This window comes from Dermacentor silvarum, chromosome 4, assembly GCF_013339745.2.
Source record: "Dermacentor silvarum isolate Dsil-2018 chromosome 4, BIME_Dsil_1.4, whole genome shotgun sequence".
Taxonomy (NCBI): Eukaryota; Metazoa; Arthropoda; class Arachnida; order Ixodida; family Ixodidae; genus Dermacentor; species Dermacentor silvarum.
Window position 1 is genome coordinate 61,915,502 of NC_051157.2, and position 18,248 is coordinate 61,933,749.

At 47.6% G+C, this 18,248-nt stretch overlaps 1 protein-coding gene across 1 annotated transcript in view; it reads left to right on the top strand.

The window, feature by feature from the left end:
- The window catches only part of LOC119450125 (LIM/homeobox protein Lhx9), a 104,722-nt gene that overhangs the window by 57,514 nt on the left and 28,960 nt on the right, over positions 1–18,248 (top strand). The gene's annotated exons all lie outside the window — the stretch shown is intronic.

Sequence of the window (18,248 nt, forward strand, 5' to 3'; positions counted from 1 at the left end):
CTACTGAATCAAATGCCTTTCCATAATCTATGAAAGCCATATAGAGATGTTGATTGCACTCCGCAGATTTCGAAGGAGAGTCATAAATTTAAAAAAATGGTTTAGAAAATTTAAGATGTGTTAAGTGTGCGAATCTCACTCAATTCAATTGTGTACATTGCAGCAAACAGAAGGCGCATGTATTTGCATGTCACATAGACTTTCTAGATACAATGCTTCTGCACATGTGTTTAGGATTGTGTTCACGTGGGCTGGCTGGCAAATGACTTATTCCTAAAAAAAAAAAAAAACTATGCGATGACTGGAACACACAGGGCAAGAAGACACAAGGAAGCACTGAACATATATACTAAGTTCCTATTTTTATTTGTGTACGCAAGTTTCACCACACCAGCTACAGGAACAGAAATATTTTTATGCACAACGTGACATAATAAGTTATTTTGTCAAGTAAACACGGAAATATGATACCTGTAGCAGTGAGTGCCGAAAAGCCAATAAAGCCAAGCAAGGAATATGTATATGAAATTGCGAAGTGGAACTTATATTCATAAAACACACAGATGCCTATAGGAATTGAACATATATCATAAAAGAAAAAAATAAGAGAAGCAGACATATATATTTGACATCCTGAGACACGGGCCCAATGTTCACATGAATTATGAGCACTGGCAACAATGCAGTAGTCAGGATTCGCTGTCACCTTGTAGTATACTTCCAAAACAGGTACTGAAAGTGCTACATTAAAGCCCGGCATGACGAATAAAACGGTAATTGTGTAGTCGACAGCGGAACGTGTTGGTCTTTTCTTTTTCTCATCCGTAATATTTTATGCTTTCAGTAATTGTCGTGTTTATGCCATTTGCTCATTTGCCATTTGCTGTGAATTTCGATATAATTCAACTTTCTTAATGTAACAAGGAGTAATCGGGTATATTTCTTAGTGCCAACATCATCTTACTTAGCCATGTCTATAAAGAAACACCTTGTGTCATACTTCATATGTTTATACGTTATCCCGTCCACTCCTTCGGGCACTAGAGAAAGCGGTTTATAAAAGCAGCCTCTTAATATTATCAAGAACGACTGCGCACTTGTCTTCATGAGCGCCAACTTGAGCCAGAGTAGCGTATAGGCCCGACACGTCTTGGTTGTGCGGTCTTATTGTCAATAGAAGCCAAAATACTGCCGCGCAATGACGTCACGACGTCAGAAATGATGTGAATAGAACCCCGCATGCCGAACAATCTCCAGACGGCAAAGTGCTACGAATCCAAAGAGTTATCAGTGGACAATTGATAAGCAACGCGTACCGAACACCCACGAGACATTACTGCGCGATCGTCATTCTCCCCTCCAGCTCGCATTATCTCCACAGAGCGTACTACGGCGCCCCGAACGACCACGCGCGCACATATACACGCAGAAAGGGCACACCGGGAAATTAAGAGGCCAATAGAGCGCTAGGCAGCAGCCACTGACGGTACAATGGATTCCACGGGCAATCGACCCCTTTTCCCACCGGCGCACAGCTCGCTATAATACGCATACGGGTCGAACTGTGCAACCCGTTCGTGGAGTCGGTCACGACCGGCCGTTCGTATACACAATGATACAGTCGGGAGTTGGGGGGATAGCGATCTGGATGGGACCCGTTAGTCCGCGTTAAATGGGCTATGATGGTCGCGGGGACCCCGGCGCCTTTCTTCCGCAGCCTCCAGAAGCTCCCCTTCTCCACCGCCATCTTAGTCCTCACAGTGCTGGGGGAAATAAGGAGAAAGAGGGAGAACGAAATCGCGCGCGAGCGCGCGTGAGCGCGCGCGTTATCTCTTCGGTCACGCAGGCCCGACCAGGAATAGGCCCCGCGAATTAACTCATAAGCGGGACCGCACCGGCACTGCCGACCGACCGGCCGACCGACTCGGAGAGTCAACCCTCGCCGAGTATACGGCGCCGCCAATGACTTCTTCCAGCAGTCAGAAAGACGGCTCGTCGGCGCTGTCAAGGGTTAACCCGTGCAGCACCAGTCGGAGCGCGGGAAGACACAGGGGGAGAACGAGGCGCCGGAGAGGGAGGTCGGAGCCGAGGGGTGGTTAGGACCGTGGCTAAGGTCGTCGCGCGCGTCCGTTCGAGTCACTGGGCCGCGGGATTGAGTTTCGCCAGTGTCTCGGTGCGTGATGCCGTTTAGACCCCGGGCGTCTCCTCGAGCTGTGGCCGTGCTGCGTTCGTCATTAGTGCGCTGCCTCCGCGCGCCGCAAGACGCCGAGGAGCGAGCGCATCCGAATGCCTCCCCGGAACAGCCCCTGCGAGCTTTGCGCGGTATTTAAACGGGCCGCCGAAATTGGCTGCTCCTCTCCGCCGAGTTTGTGTGGAGGTGCCCTATTTACCGCTTTCCTTACAGGCATTAAGTGGGAGTGCTCCCACATTCTTCCACCTCGTCTTCGTCCCACCCGCCAGCCTTGTTCCGCCGCTGCGAAGGCATTTGGCGGGCGTTAATGGCTTCCGAGAGACGCCCTGTGAGCGAGGCAATCTTAATTGTGTTGGACTGCAAACAAGCAGACGCATCCCAAGCGTCGGCTATCTTGATATATAATTTAAAGAAAAGAAAGAAGGACAGTAAAGCTGTGAAACAGAACAACGTATATCGAGGCCATTTTCACGGAAACGAGATGACGTGCTCGTATCCCGGTCTAAACAAACAAACACATAAAATGATAGCAAAATTGTGTTGTTCAGTCATGGCTATGTGTAAATGGCGTCGTTACTCACACCGGTGCGCTCTAAATTGCGCTAGAGCGCATTCGAGCGCTTATGAGACTTGCTGTGCAAGAGCATGTAGACAGAGGGAAATTATGGTGATGATGGTGGTGGTATTGCAGCGGTGGGTTTAGCCTGGCGGGCTTGGCCGGCAATTGCTCCACCTTAGAATCTTTTATGTCATTAGTCGGGGTATTTTGCCATACGTTAATCAACTCGGTGTCTCGGAGAAAGGTGGTCAACAGGCGTAGAACTCCTTTCCTTATTACCCCGAATTTTTTCGGGAAGACTACGCCCTGAAAGGCCGCGCGTGTAAGTTGTTAGAAACTCATACGGGCACTCTTGTATAAAGAGAAGCGTGAGGACCAACTTTATAGCAAGTTTGAGTAATTCAGGCTAAGAGATGCACTCGCTTAACAAGTAATCACACGCAGGACGGAACGCTTTATAGTTGTGTTGTTAAGTGGATTCATAATATTGACAACACTAACGTGTCTTGCGCGTCTCTATTATGAAAACGCATTCTTTGATTTGAAGCTTGGCTGTTCCTTCATTAAATGGCTATCGCATAGAACTGAGTTAGCGGAGAGCTGGCGTGATGCTGTAGCCCTCTTTCCATTTTGTTTCTGCACTCCCTGTTCCCGGCTACTTGCGTCCTTTGATTCTAATTTGTGAGCTAGGTAAGACTGACAAATTAGCACCTGGAAAACATCGGAAGCCTCAGTCATGGATCCAATCTCAATGCTAACCAAAATGAAATCTCTCCTACTTGTTCGTATTGTTGGGAACTTATACACGTTCTCTCGCATACGGCGATATGTTTGAGGGTCAACTAGCCCAAACTGAAGTTTTATAGCATGTTTGAGGAATACAGGCCACGAGATACGCTAATCTGACGCAAAACAGTGTTAAGGAATGAGAAAGTGCGAACGCTTTTTCTGAGCGAAAGCAGAAAGATCAGCGTGGAAGTAACTGGGAGATCAGAGAAGTAAGAGCGACTTGGAATGACCGAAGCCAAACGGCCCGTATAGAGAAGAGCTCTCGGTGCTTGACGGCGTAACACGCTCCACTAGCCCACCGCCGCGGCGAATCACCCTCGCAACGCCACACAGCCGTGCGCGTGTCTCCGTCGTTTCCTTTTCTCTCTTTTCGTGCATCCATCGCTGCCGAGTCGTACGCGCGCATTGGGAAAGAAGAAAGCACCGGTCAGAAGTCGTTAGAAGCCATTAATGGACCATTGGAGACGTCTCCCGGAGCTCTCCTAACCGGCCATAAAGATAACAAGAAACAGACACGCGTATCCGCCGCCGCTTTCTGGAACGGAGAGGGGTGGCGGCGGAGAGCAGTAGTCGGCTTCGAAGCCGCCGCCACCACTGCCGCCGTTTCCGCTGATGCCGCCGCTGCCGTACGCGTCGGCAAACCGCTGCGTTTGCCGCCGGAGCGCGCGCGCTCGCGCGCTCGCGCAGCTTCGAGCCTTAATGCTTCTTTGTGGGCCGCTCTTCTGCCGCGGTCTGGCCGGCCGGCGGGCCGTCTTGCGCCAGGAATGCACCGTGATCAGCAAGGGAAATCGTTTCGGCCATTACCCACGCGTGCTCTGGATAGCCGCAGCTGCCGTGGATAGAGCGAAACGGCCGCGACTGCTTCTTCTTCTTCTTCTACTTCGGCGTCTCTCTCTCTCGCTCTCTCTCTCTCCCTATTATTTCTCTCCACTACAGCGGGGGGCACGCGGCAGCAATACTACGGCCACCCCTCTCACCCGCCAGCCACCCGTCAGGACCGCGGTTCATTCGCTTCGCTCTTCTGGTCGATTTTTATTCGCGGCCTGATACTTTTCCTTCTCTTACGTTTTCTTCGTGTTACTTTTCCTTCGCCCTTCTGCTTCAGGAATCACACCCACGCGCAACTGCGTGCGAGCTTGGAAGAGGCAGCGTCCGGGTGCACGCGCCCGTACGCGCGTTTGGACGTTAAGGCGCACGCACTTCGGCGGGGTGCTATAGCTCGAACGCAGTGGTCTTTTGGCCATTAGGATCCCTACGAATCTCCGCCATTACTGCTCTCCCTCTCCCAGTGCGCACTGCTCCATCTACTTTCGACTACCGCGGCTTCCACAGAGTGGCTGCTAAGCAAAGCAGGCATCACCCGTGCGCGAAGCGCTCGAAGGAGAAGACGAACTTTACGCCGGAAACATTTCGGCTCGAGTACATGACTGCGCACGCTGGGCAGAAACTTCCGGCCCACTTGGTTTAACGGCGCCGAATTGGTCGTCTCGAGCGGTGGGACGACCGGTTACGGCGGCATGAAAACGTATGCGAGAGAAGTGGGGAGGAACCACCGCGAGCCGACGGCGTTATGGAGCAAAGTCGTTCCGTGAAATCGCCCAGAAAGCGTGATTCGGCACTTCTTGCTGCTGCGCTACGTAGAATAAAGAGAAAACGGCACGTGAACTGCGATCACAAAGAACATTCCACGCGGGCGGCGTAGATTCTTAATTGGGAGTCTGGTCCTGGTATCGGGAGCGCAAATGCCGAATTCGCTTGGAAGCGCAGGTGATTTTCGTCTATCTCTGATGTGCTCGTGATAATCGAGCTTGGCTACAATTCGAGAAAATAGCGGACCTTGGGAGTACGCTGGTCTGTTCTGTAATCTGTTCGTAAATGCGCCTACAGCTTTCGAAGCTAAAGGTAAATAGCTAAAGTGCATGAGTTGGAGAGCTCTAATACTTTTTAGCGTTGGAACAACAGCAAATAATGGCTCGAGAGCCCGATCGCCCAAGCTAGGACGACTAAGCCATCATTCGCGTCGTCACATCCTACGATCCTGGATAGACGCAGAAGTTGAACGATTACCGAAAATTGTATGAAATGCCCGCATTCCAGGTGCTTCGATGGCCCCAATCACTCGCAGAAAACAAAACAATAAAAAAACGAATATTGCGAAAGGCAGCTGCTTCCATACGCGCAAAAATTTCGAAAATGTAAACTTGCTCGATCCATACTTGTCCATGTAGGTCGTTCTGGCCATATTAGGCGCACACTCCTTCAGAAGCATGGCTTACTCTGTAAACTGCCATGAATACTTGGTGTAGGAACATACGCCAATACGCACTAAAGTAAAATATAAAATAGTAATGGGACTTCCCGCCTTATTGGATCCATAGTAACAGTGTAGCTGAAGGTAGCCCATTCATTCGAATGAAATCTGGTATTTTAACTTCGAATAAAATATCATTACACGAGATTTTTTTCCAGGTCGGTTTCAGTCAGACAGCCAATTTAGACCAGAAACTGTACGCGCAACCCCACGCTTAGTGACATACCCGTTGGGCCACAGTGACGAACATCGCTAAAAAAAAAAAAAAAAAAACGCACTCACGTGTTGGTTAAACAGGACAACTGACAAATATGCTTCTACTCACTGATTTTGCACGACACACATTTGAAGTTGTTATTTTTATTTAATGGCTACCGATATTCAGTTTACTCTGACAGTTCGCTAAGAATTACATCCTCAAGCCTCTCGAACTGAGAAAAAACAAATAACGCAGCCTATAACTTGGCCGCAACTCAGCAGCGCAGCAACTGAGTTTTACACAGATGCTGAAGCACAAAATATGCCCCCGAAATAACAATAATGAAAGAAAAGGTTGAGAGGCCTGGAGAATGAATGACCCCTTGGGGTCAGAGTCTCGGGGAAGGGCACAACTGGTCGCGGTCAGGCCGGATTCAGCTGAACACGACGCGGCAACGAAGCCACGTGCCGGGGCGTCAGTGCCACGAAGGTAACACGGTTGTATTACGGGGCGTGTCGTCTTAATCGAGAATCGATGGCCAGCAGCAGCCGAACGACGCGAATCAATGCCCGCGGTTCTAACCCGGTGCAACGCTCGGCTGCTCTGCCACTGCTGTTACCATACAATCGCTCCTGCTGCGTCGTGTACATATACCGCTGACCGAGCACGTCAAAGACGACTCTCTTCGATCAACACAATTGCACCTCGCCATTGATTCTGCATCATCATCCTGAGCGTTGTATGCGCAGCTGCCGACGGGTGGCAATGAGCGGCTTCTCGCTCTGTGTCAGTCCCTTTGAAGGAACCCGGCTTAAGTTCGCGAAGCACTTAGAAAGCTTCAGTGGCGGGTAAGAAGTGAGGCCTGCCAACCGTAATGACGAAAATGACATCATCCGAGGCGGCTGGCCAATGACAAACTATTTTTACGAATGAAAATCTTTGGAAATTAGACCCCATTGAGACTAGAATTTAAATGCTACAAGAGTGGTCCTCAAAGAAAGTAGCAATGCCTCAACGTGAGTGATAGTATGCTGTTCAAGAAGATGAGGTACTAGTATGGTTTTGAATTAAGTAGCGTCTTTAAGCTATTACAATATTTAGGGACGAGCGCATATTCATTTAATCTTTTATTTAACAAACTTGACGTGATTAGAAAACTGGTTCGTTAAATCAAAAACACTTAGAACGCTCCTGTGGGTACTAAATACTTCTCCAAGAGCAAAAAACGATGGTGTTTACGCCTGCGTACGCACTTATCGCAGACAGCGAGAGCGTTGAGCACGACTCATGTGTTTCTTCCAGCGAGTGGGCAATGGGTTCCGCCAACTAAACAAGAAGCTGGAATGCCAGCATTTCCCCATTTCCCCGACGCGGAGTTGATATCGTTGTTTCGAGGTTCTCAACACATAATCTTTGTGAATATGTGTAAAGGCATAATTTCGTAAAGTCGCCTTTGAGTAAATCAAGGTTTACTATAAGTGCCCTTCTCTCACGCTATCAGGGACGTTTTGTCTATATTAGTTTACAGGAATAAATTACAAGCAGTCAAATAATCCGTCAATGGAAGCGTATACCTACCACATTGTTCCCAGACGCCTGATTTGCACTCAGTGCAGTCTCACCCCTTTTTATTCATAGCAGCCAGCGTTTTAAACCTGATCATCGAATCGCTGGGAGAATTGGGCCCAAACTTCATACGTATTATACTGTCTCCGTTGGTATGTAATTTTATGTGCATGAACCCAAACGCCGCGAACTGAAAGTTACTTTTTAAAATATGCTTTAACGTGATGAGAACGCTCCGCTACGCGTGCTACGAAACAAAACGAACGATTTCTGTGAGCTCCGTGACCTTAGTCACACACGTGAATTCAGTTCGCGTTAGCACCATCATATCTCTCGAATATAAACCGTTCAATACATAAGCGAGCTACCAGTGCTGCTCTAGCTAAACGCACTCTAGGCTTACCTCCGCGGTTCCATTGATACGAATTACGGGGCGTTCATCATGTTGGAGCCTCAACGTCGGACCTGAGGACACGACAGTTCTCTCCCGCAGTGCCTAGGGAATTGCGCTGCTGAACTCGAAGTCGCGGAGGTTGATCCCGGCCGCGGCGGCCGCATTTCGATTGGGGCGAACAACAACAATATGCTAATGTACTTAGATTTAGGTTCTCGTTAAAGAACCCCAGGTGGTCAACATTAAATGTTGTATCTGAGTTCTTTTAATTTAACGCTGGAAAAAGCTACCCAAAGGATCCCACTTGAGATGATCACCTGAAGATTCCTTGTCTGGCGTTCTAGTTGAACTTGGTATGTTTGCTTTTAATGCTGAACCCCCGACCTCCTACTATCTAAAAGGCCTTTTACAAGGTCATTTAACGCAACTGTGATACAGTGGGAATTTATTTTCTCTGTGACAATTTCCCATTTGTATTCAGTCCTTCTACTCGACTTACGATGTAGCCCCCATTTGAAACATTTCATTCATTCTTTCATTCATTCATTGTATAAACTCACATCTTGTGTGCTTGCTGTGAGCACCGAATCACGAACGGTTGTTTGTTTTTAAATCAAGTGTCCGGCCCACTCTTGGAGTAGTCCTTGGGGACGCTGTTAATCTCGTTTTCCCTCTTCAACATAGGTCCCCCACGGTTAGGCCCAAAAATTTTCACTTCAGAATTCTGCCAAACTGTAAGTTTTACCACCATTTGATATTCACCGTGTGCTTTTCGTTTTCGGACAATCAATGGTGTACCACACGTCAGTAGGAAGATTCTGTCACAAAAACTCCGCTGCCGTTTTCCACCCTTAAATCTTTATCGACACAGGTCTGGTCTGGCGCTGTTGCCTCTATACAACATTTCACATGTACATGAAATATTTGAACATTTATTTCTAATATCCCCCCGGCTTATACCCCGAAAACATTGTTTTCACAAATTTTGTCTAAATAACTATATGTATTCTTTCTTGTTCTCCGGTTATTCCTTCAAGGATATTCATTCATAATTACCGTGCCAAATTACTGAAATTATTTGGTTGAAATTGATGATTTTATTCGAAATAATTTATCTGCGAATTCCCAAGTCATATGTTTCTTTGTTTAATATTTATTATTTACTAAAAGCTTATTGATATTATGGACTAAGTGGTCACTATTTAACCTTTGTCTGCACATTAAAGATTTAACCGTTCTTGCAGCTAAGAAACTTTGACGAATTGCTCACGACCTCACACTAGCTCTTTAGAAGACTGCAGACTATTCCAAATATCATTTGCTCCTTTGTTCATGCTTGATCCGTCACTGCAGCTGCGATTACCATCAGCTCCCTACCGATGACATTGCATCCCTCTCCCAGCAGGGACACTAGACTGCGGTGCCACCTACGACTGGGTGTAGCCTTCACAATTTCACACTCCCTCTTTCTAATGGCTGGCTCACTCATACGCAACCACTGCAACTGTAAGGAGATTATCGAATAACCTGCGCTGCCACTTCACCTGCTTCGTCGTCCAACGTCAATCTCTTCGGAGTGCGCTCAGCTAACTGGATGGTCGACCCCTCAGGCAATGATCCTTGGTGCTTGGCCTCAACCCGTAGAGTTACGCGTGCTTTAACGACTTTTCTAAAAGCAACGGACATGAGAAAAGGCTGATACATACCCCGTGTCTACTAGATACAGTACTCTCCGCCATATTCTCTTTGCCTTCTTTTTTTTTCAATCCCTCGTCTCCTATCATCCGTGCAGGGTAGCCAATCGGACGTCCATCTGGGTAACTTTCCTACGTTTTCCTGCTTCCCCGCTCTCTTGCTCTCGCTAAGATTTAACTCTACCTCCATATTACGACATTCTTCATGGCGAATTCACGAGAAAATTTCACGAGAGAATTAAGTAACAAACATGTGTGGCGGTTAGAAGAGATGAAACAGAAGAAATTCTGCTGATTGCACTCTTAACTGCGTAGCGGTTGGTTGACACACAAACAGCGGCCAACAAGTGAGTGGGGTGACAGGCTAAGTGTGGAGACCATAGGATAAAACGCAAAAAATAGAGAGAGAAAACGACAGTGTGAGCAAAAGTAAAGATGGACTATTTACAATATTTGCAATAGTTACAATAGCAAGAAAACAAGCAACTGCAACAGCAGCTGAGGAAGAAGAAGAACCATAAAATAGCCCCTCGGCCATGGCCCAGAGTGGGTGTGTGCCATTAACATCTAGGCTCTACCTCCACATCTACATGTATGGCTGATACCACGATGTGGGTATGTGCGACACGTCTAACAGCAAATGTATTAGTAGTAGAAGAAGACGAAGCAGTAAGAGCTACCGCTTCACGCCTCTAGAACGCCCCTTCAAGAAAAACGAACCGCGCTGCACACCAGCTCCTGGATCGCTCGAAAGCTGCAGTGACTCAACGATGAGCTCCCGTGATTCTCCAGGGCCGTCCAGGAACAACGAAAGCAGCGCAAGGTCTTCACAAGGTACCCCAGCAAAAGCCAGCCCCGCTTCATCAGTGCCCTCTGACGCCAAGCAAGGACTTGAAGTTCTGGCTCTAAAAGCTACGCAAGGAGGAGGTAGCCGCGAAAAAGGCGGCCAGCATGATGGGAAGGAGGAATCGCCGCCGACACTTCCTCCAGGGACAGTCCTGCTTGAAACATCGCCGGCCCTACAGCAGCGGGAAGCCAAAGAGGAGAGTGCTGCACCCGGAGCTACTAAACAGGCGATCCGGCGAAGCGTGTCTCAGAATTTCGTCGCGACTGTAAGTATCGGCGGCACCAGTAATGTCCCAGCGGAGGCTAACATCTCGGAGGCAAGTAGCTACGTCACGGCAGAGTGCGCAGCAAAGTCAATCAACCCCAGCGTTTCCGAACGCTCCAGCGTCTTCCAAACAACCCCAGAACTCGGCGCCGTGAGGGGCCCCTTGTACTTCATGCTACAAGGCGAGTCCCACAAACCGGGACCCGCTGAAAAGCAGAACGAGCTTCCCCGTGAAACCACCACTGAAGTGGTGGAGACGAAGTTGTTCTCGTGGAGATCTCCTGGAGATGTGATTACACATTTACCTGTTGAACAAACAACTGAAGTCGCTGCCGAAACTTCAAAGCGGAACAGAAAGGAAGAAACTCAACTACCTACCGACAGTGTGAAAGCTTCCGACATTACAACACCGAAATCTGTGCAACCAGCGTCTAATTCTGAAAGCCAGCCGCTGAAAATAACATCTGGGGAGGAAAGCAAACAGAACGGCGAGGACAAAGACGCGAGCACTCCGCCCAAAGGAAAGCAGCGATACCACACTGAACCTCGTTTCAAGGACTGGCCCAAGCGCGAAGCAGAGATAATACCAGATCCGTCGGTCATTGTTTTCATGAAGACCAATAAGCCGGTTCCGGCTGAGGGTATGTCACATCCCCCCACCGAGCGTAGAAGGTCACTTATACTCACGAAAACGACACAGCTGATATCGTCGCAGCCGAACGACCAGCCAGTCTATTGGGAATCTTTGCATGAAACCGGCGATGATGCATCCTCCTCCCAGGCACCGGTAAAGCGAAACTCCAGCTCTATCGCCGGCAGTCACGCCTTCCAAGTTTGCGCATCAGATGAAGGCGCTTCTTCAGTTGCTACTACGAAGGCTGTGCGCAGGAAATCTATCGAAATAAAACACACGCCCAGCGCAGATGCCGTAAATGTAGCTTTGGAGGTTGACTCACATCTGTACAGTCCAAGATCTCTGCTAAACTTTGACAAAGATCAGATTGAAGACCCCACACAGAAGCCGTCGACAGCTTCCCGTACACTTTCTCCATCCGACAACCAAACAAGCAGGGGCGGTGTGCTGTCTGCGTCAAGCAATGGCGCTCCACCGTCGAAAGTGCAATCAAGGTCGTCCCGCATTTTCAGGCTAACACAAACTTTGTCAAGCCTGTTAAGCGACGCCACTGTGAGAGCGACGTCACGACGGTACTGGATCCTGCTCACATTTTGCACGCTATCTATGCTGAATGCATTCCAGTGGATACAATATTCAATCATAGCCAGCGTAATTAAAGACCATTACGGCGTCAGCGAGGCAACGATATCGTGGACGTCCTTGTTGTACCTCATCGGCTACATGGCCTTGGCGTTTCCATCGGCCTGGATTCTGGACAACAAGGGTCTGCGAGCAACGGTACTCATCGGTGCAGTCGGAACTGCCATTGGGGCATGCATAAAGACGTTCGCCGTCAAACCCGGACAGTTCACCCTAGTTCTTGTGGGGCAAGTCTTCCCAGCGCTCGCCCAAGCATTCATCCTGGGTGTACCTCCCCGACTTTCCTCGGCATGGTTCAAGTATGAGGAGATTTCGACTGCTTGCTCTGTTGGGGTGCTTGGAAACAACTTGGGCATTGCCTTGGGCTTCGTCATCCCGCCCAACGTCGTTCACGTCGACAACGTGGAAACGTCTCTTCTTTACTTGTGCGGCTCTGTAGGGCTCGCGAGCTGCGTGTGCTTCTTCATCATACTGTTCGCTTTCGACGATAAGCCGGAGTACCCGCCGAGTTACTCGGAGATGTTGAATCGCCGCAGAAAGGAGAGACCGTCATTCTCGGCCGCATTTCGAACCTTGCTCACGGACGTCAACTTCTGGCTCCTCCTGCTGTCCTACGGCATCAACACGGGAGCATTCTACGCGATTTCGACGCTGCTGAACCCGGTGATCCTCGTCTACTTTCCGGGCGAGGAGACGTTCGCCGGCTGGCTGGGATTGGCGTTGATCGTATCCGGTCTCGTCGGCTCGTGGCTTTGCGGCATGGCGCTGGACCGGACGGGAAAGTACAAGGAGGTCACGTTGCAGACTTACATACTTTCGACCGTGGGGCTCTTCGCATACACGTTCATCCTCTCGGTCAGGTCCCACTTGTTGTCCGTTCTAGGCTGCCTCTTCCTCGGCTTTTTCATGACTGGCTATATCCCCATCGGTCTGCAGCTGGCAGCCGAGATAACTTATCCGACGCCCGAAGGAATCAGCTCCAACATAATGAATATGTCTGCGCAGGCAGTTGGGTTTGTCTTAATTCTCGTGTCGTCTATGATCCAGGACGCCTACGGCGACGTCGTTTCTAATCTCTGCCTGTCGGCGTTGCTGGTCGTGGGCTGCATCATGACGGTGCAGACGAAGGCGAAGCTTAAGAGACAGGAAGCTTATAAGCAAGAGGTTACGAGGCGTTCTTTGGCTACAGTACCCTCTGCCGTGGACAATCCTGCCGAGGTCTTGGTATCCTCGCCAGAAGACGAGCCTATCCTTCTATCCGCCAAAAGTCCCGTGCTTGGCCATCCGTGCGACGAGACCTTACTGCCGGGATCTTCGGAAGCACCCATGAGCGAATGAAAAGTGCTTGGCTGCGGACACCCAATGCACAATTGACAAAGATGAGTGCGTGGTGACCTATTAGATTGTTGGGATCGGGCTTGCTGCACTATTTGTTTACTGCAAAACCCAAATAGAAACACCCCATTGTCATGATGTGCTTGAGTGCTTACGTGCTCGTTAGATTATCTATGTGTTAATGCTCAGGTGTCCACGCCTTGCTACTGCGTGTGTGCTCTTCCGTAGTCTGAATTTATGCTCCACAAAGATATTTCATTACGCTTTATCGTCTTCGAATTATTATGCTGCATAACTTCAGAGCTCATAAATATGCAGTAAAGTTGGATAACTTATACCCGTAGGTATGCAAAAACAAAGGCGTCCGAATGTATTTTTACTTCTCAACTTCTTCTCAAGAATAATGTATGTGCGAATCACGTTAGTCGCTACTCCATGTTGATAATGCGTCTGTGTAGCTCACCGGGAGAACATTTCAATGTCGAGTTAACGGGTAACGTTCTGGAAAAATACAAATAACTATTACATAATGAGACTTAGCAAATAAAGTTGCACAGTGAAGTTCGTTTTTATGATGTCTCTCACATGGTAGCTGCTGGACTCGGGAATAAGATAAAAGGCAATTTTTTGCACACTCTTATATCGTGAAACTTGGCTACAGTATCGCGCCGAAACTGAGCCATGTTCCGGCCTTTAGGGGTACCTTGGCCTATTTTGCCGTCTTGCCGCCAAAGTGAAAATTTTCAATAATCAATTTTTATCGCACGTTAACACCCTTATAGTGTGACGACTGATTACTATCTTACGACATCTGACGACTGAAGCGAAGGCTTTCATGTTGTAAAGCAGTATTTTCGTCCTAGATGCCTTTTCTGGCTAAACGTAAGTACATTTATTATTAATACAAGTTAATTAGTATATGACAAAATTGCTACGTGACATTTAGTTAACAGAGGAAAAGTGAATGTTCGAACGCTTCAGACGTTACAAATCTTGCTCTTACTTTCAGTTTGGAACCGAAAGGCCCCAAGGAATTTTGTATAATGTGGTCCTAATAAACGCTCAAGAGAGAGGTGCTTTAACTGCAAGACCATAGGGTTCTTGGTGCACATGTCACTGTTGCGATTGTGACCTCAACACATGGTACGAACAGTCGAGAGGTACTGGTCTTACAAAAAGCGGTTAGAAAAACGCTCAGCCAGAAAGTAACGAGCAGAAAATACATTTTCACGTAGTAATGATTGAATGAGTAGACGTACAGAGAACGAAAAGAGAAAAAAGACATGAAGGAAAAAAGCAAAATGAAGGCGCACAACGATTGGTCACCCTACCTAAACGGCTGACGAGAATTTGTTGCAAACATTTGGTCTGAACAGTGGTTCTCTCTATTTCCGAATCGAGAATCCGCAAATCCATTGCTCAATGTCCGCAGATTTCATAATCTAATTAGGCTGCCTAACAATCTGCCTTCATCTACTGCGTTTCCGCTGGCACCTCTTCTGTTTCTATATTTACGCCACCGTTTATATGCCCCATTCATTGCGTGACCTTCTAACTCCAGTTCTTCCTCTTGATCTCAGCAGAATCGCCGTGGTGGTGTAGCGGCTTTGGTATTGCTCTGCTAAGCCCGAGGTTGCGGGATCGAATACGAGTTTGAACAGCTCAACTTAAACAACAGGGACTAATTGGCGCGTTCACGACAGGCGTATTTTAGATCAAGTCAAGCATGGGCTTCATGTCAAGACACATTTCTGAATACGGGAGTAAGGAAGACAGACAAGAATTGTCGCTGTAATATGAACTGACTTTTATTTTCGCGCGTGCGGCTACGAATACAGTAGTGCACTCGCAAAAAATCCGAAAGAGATAGATACATTCGTGCCTTATATCGGTTGCGTCAAGGGAGTCGACACGCGATGACACGTCCTGCCGGTATAAGCTACGTATGTTTGTTTAGTTCTCAGAGATCTACTGTTCTACTGTTCTTCTTTCTTTTTTTTTTTAGGCAGCCACATGTGCCAAAAAAGGAGTCAGTTGCTAGTACCGTGGCATCCTAGCCTATCTTCCATAGCCTCTTGTTTTTCAGCTCAGCTCTTCAAGCTCGTCTCAGCTATGACTAAACTTGCCGAGTTAAATACTGTTGTACGAGATTATTCCGCCTCTTAAAGGGACAGACAACCGTTCAGAACATGAATCGAGATAACCCCTCTGATGGAGAGATTACCTATCGTACTGGCTTAAACGAGCCCCGATTTTCTCATTAAACGTGGATTTATATTTTTACTTCTTCCCCAAAAAAGTCGTGCGAAAATGACCTTTGGCGCCCTACGTGGCAAAAACTTGAACCCGCGTAAGTGACAATCACCTGACCTTCTACTAGTGTATGTGGTTTCTGGTCTTATTATTAATATTGAAATGCAGTTCACTTTTTTCTATTATAGGTATTTTATAAGTTTGTAGTGAGTATAAAAGTGGCGCTGCCTTCGCTTGACATTTTTGATGAGTGTGCTTGGCTCGGCTATGGACAGAATAACGACGCTGGGGGCCAGCCAGCCATGACGTAACCGCTTACATGGTGAAAAAACGCGATACAAATATATGAAAGGTCTGTACAACAACACAAACTTGATGTAGCGGCTTTGTATTTTTTTGTTGAAAAGGTCTAAATATAGGTGGTTAACCACAGTTACACTCACTCCTGTGAAAACAGAACGATGTGCCGCTTTCACAATTTGTGAGGCAGTCTATCGGCATCTCTCTCACTTATCAGCGTTGCTGGAGGAGCTACTCTTTTTGAGAGGCTGCTAAAGAACTTCTGCCTATAAAATATCCCCTTACTTTTGGTGCAGGAGTAAACACCACCGAGGGTGAGCTTTCGTTGCGCCATAAACAACTGGTTCCTTAAAAATTGGTTGTCAGTTCCTTTAAGGCATGCGTCCGTGACCAAATCGGGCCAACAAATTAGGTGTTTTAGCGTAGTGGGCGTTTATTTTTCGCGTGTGTGCTTAAATGTGATGTAAATAACGTTATCTGCACAATACTAACATTATTTTCATGCAATAAAGAAAAAGACGTGTCCCCGGTCTAATGGTTAGAGAATCGGGCTTCTATGTTGGGGGATCCAGGTTTAGAAACCAACCAATTAACATTTTTATTGGTTTATTTAATTTATTTCCAGTGGTAACTAGTGGCATCTAGTGTGCAGCATTGGCCACAAATGGCCAGAAGCACACAAGCCACAAACTGCGGAGAATAGCCAAAGAAAGATATCGCTTCAAAAAGAAAACCGTTCGGACAAGGACTCTAGCAAGGACACATGAGATTGCAAAGTGTTGTAAATGGTAAAAAGAAAACAAATGATAAATGGTAAAAACACAAAAACACACCCTTCAATATAGACATACAGTAGAATATACTGACCAACTGAGGCGGAATACAGTGAGATTACATATTTTTTAATTTTTTTATTGGGAGAAGGAATTGCGCTCGAGTTCACTACCAATATTATGTAATTCCACCCGCGAACAACCGGTTACATCCTCAGCTATCATCTTGTTATCGCGCCGTTCAGTAGCATCAGTGGCCGGCTTTCCGAATGTTATTCAATGACTGTCTCACTAACGTAAAACAAGTTTTGTGAATACGGTGCCTGATTTTGCCAGTCTGTTCGATGGAATGGCACAAACCGACTGCGAAGGATCGGCCAAGTCACGTGTTAAATTGCGACAGCAAAAGGATAAATAGAAATGCAATACATACTGATCAGAATTCAAAAAGGTAATGTAGAACAGAGTAATACATGTACAGTTATACATGTACAGTAATACATACAAAGAAACAACAACAAAAACACAATTGTAAAGAAGTTAAAAATATCAGGAAGCAAAAGAGTGGTTGTAAATGGGTACATGACGCGTTACTAGTCTGTGAAACAGGCCAGTGAGAAAGAGCTCGCGCTTCGTGATATTATCGTGCTGAAAGCATGCTGCGTTAGTCTGTGAATATTGTGTTAACCGCAAAAAATAAAAAAAAATCAGGCATGGTATTATACGACTCGCGCCACGGTTTGGAAATCAAGTGAGCCGGAAGACGAGAAGAAGAAGAAAGAAATCTACATCCAAGAGCGTGTCGGTTCCGTGTTCGGTGTTGATGCTCACCTTCTAACTGTGCTCTCGTCACCCGAAGGCGCCAGTGATTGCCACTTATTTGGTGAGGCTCAGTTCCTGGAAAACTTTGAGATGCAGCCATCCCAACTAGCTGCAAAGCCAGCTGATGCCGACGACGCTTCCTCTCAAATTGACGCCAACCGTCCCGGCTCTCCTCCTGCTCAACGTGGTCCAATTCGTCAAGCTCCTCCAGAAAGAAAGCCGCGCAGTGCGACTCAGCGTCCACGGCACGATGATTGGTCACCGCTTTACGAATTGGAAAGCGTGAGCAGCCACTCGCCTCCAAGCACTTCAAGTCAAGAAACTCCGCGAGACACTTCCGTGAGCAGCTTGCCCAGCGACGCCGAATCCAAGCCTATCGTTTCAGGGACTCCTCAGTCGCGCACAGCCACCAGGGAAAAGCGAAGTCGTGCCCATGAACAAGATTTCCGTACCAGCACTTCCACTGGTGAGACAAAGCTGTCACCAGCAAGTGAGCGATCGCCAGGAGGCTCACCTCCTTTTGTTTTCCATGACAATCTCGCAAAGCCCACGAGCACAGTTACTTTCTCCAGCGAAACTAAGACAACGCAAAGTATACCTGCATGTGCTTCGGACTATCCAATATCGATACTGAAGAAACCTGCCGAGGGTTCGTCCAGCTCATCAGAGAGCCCA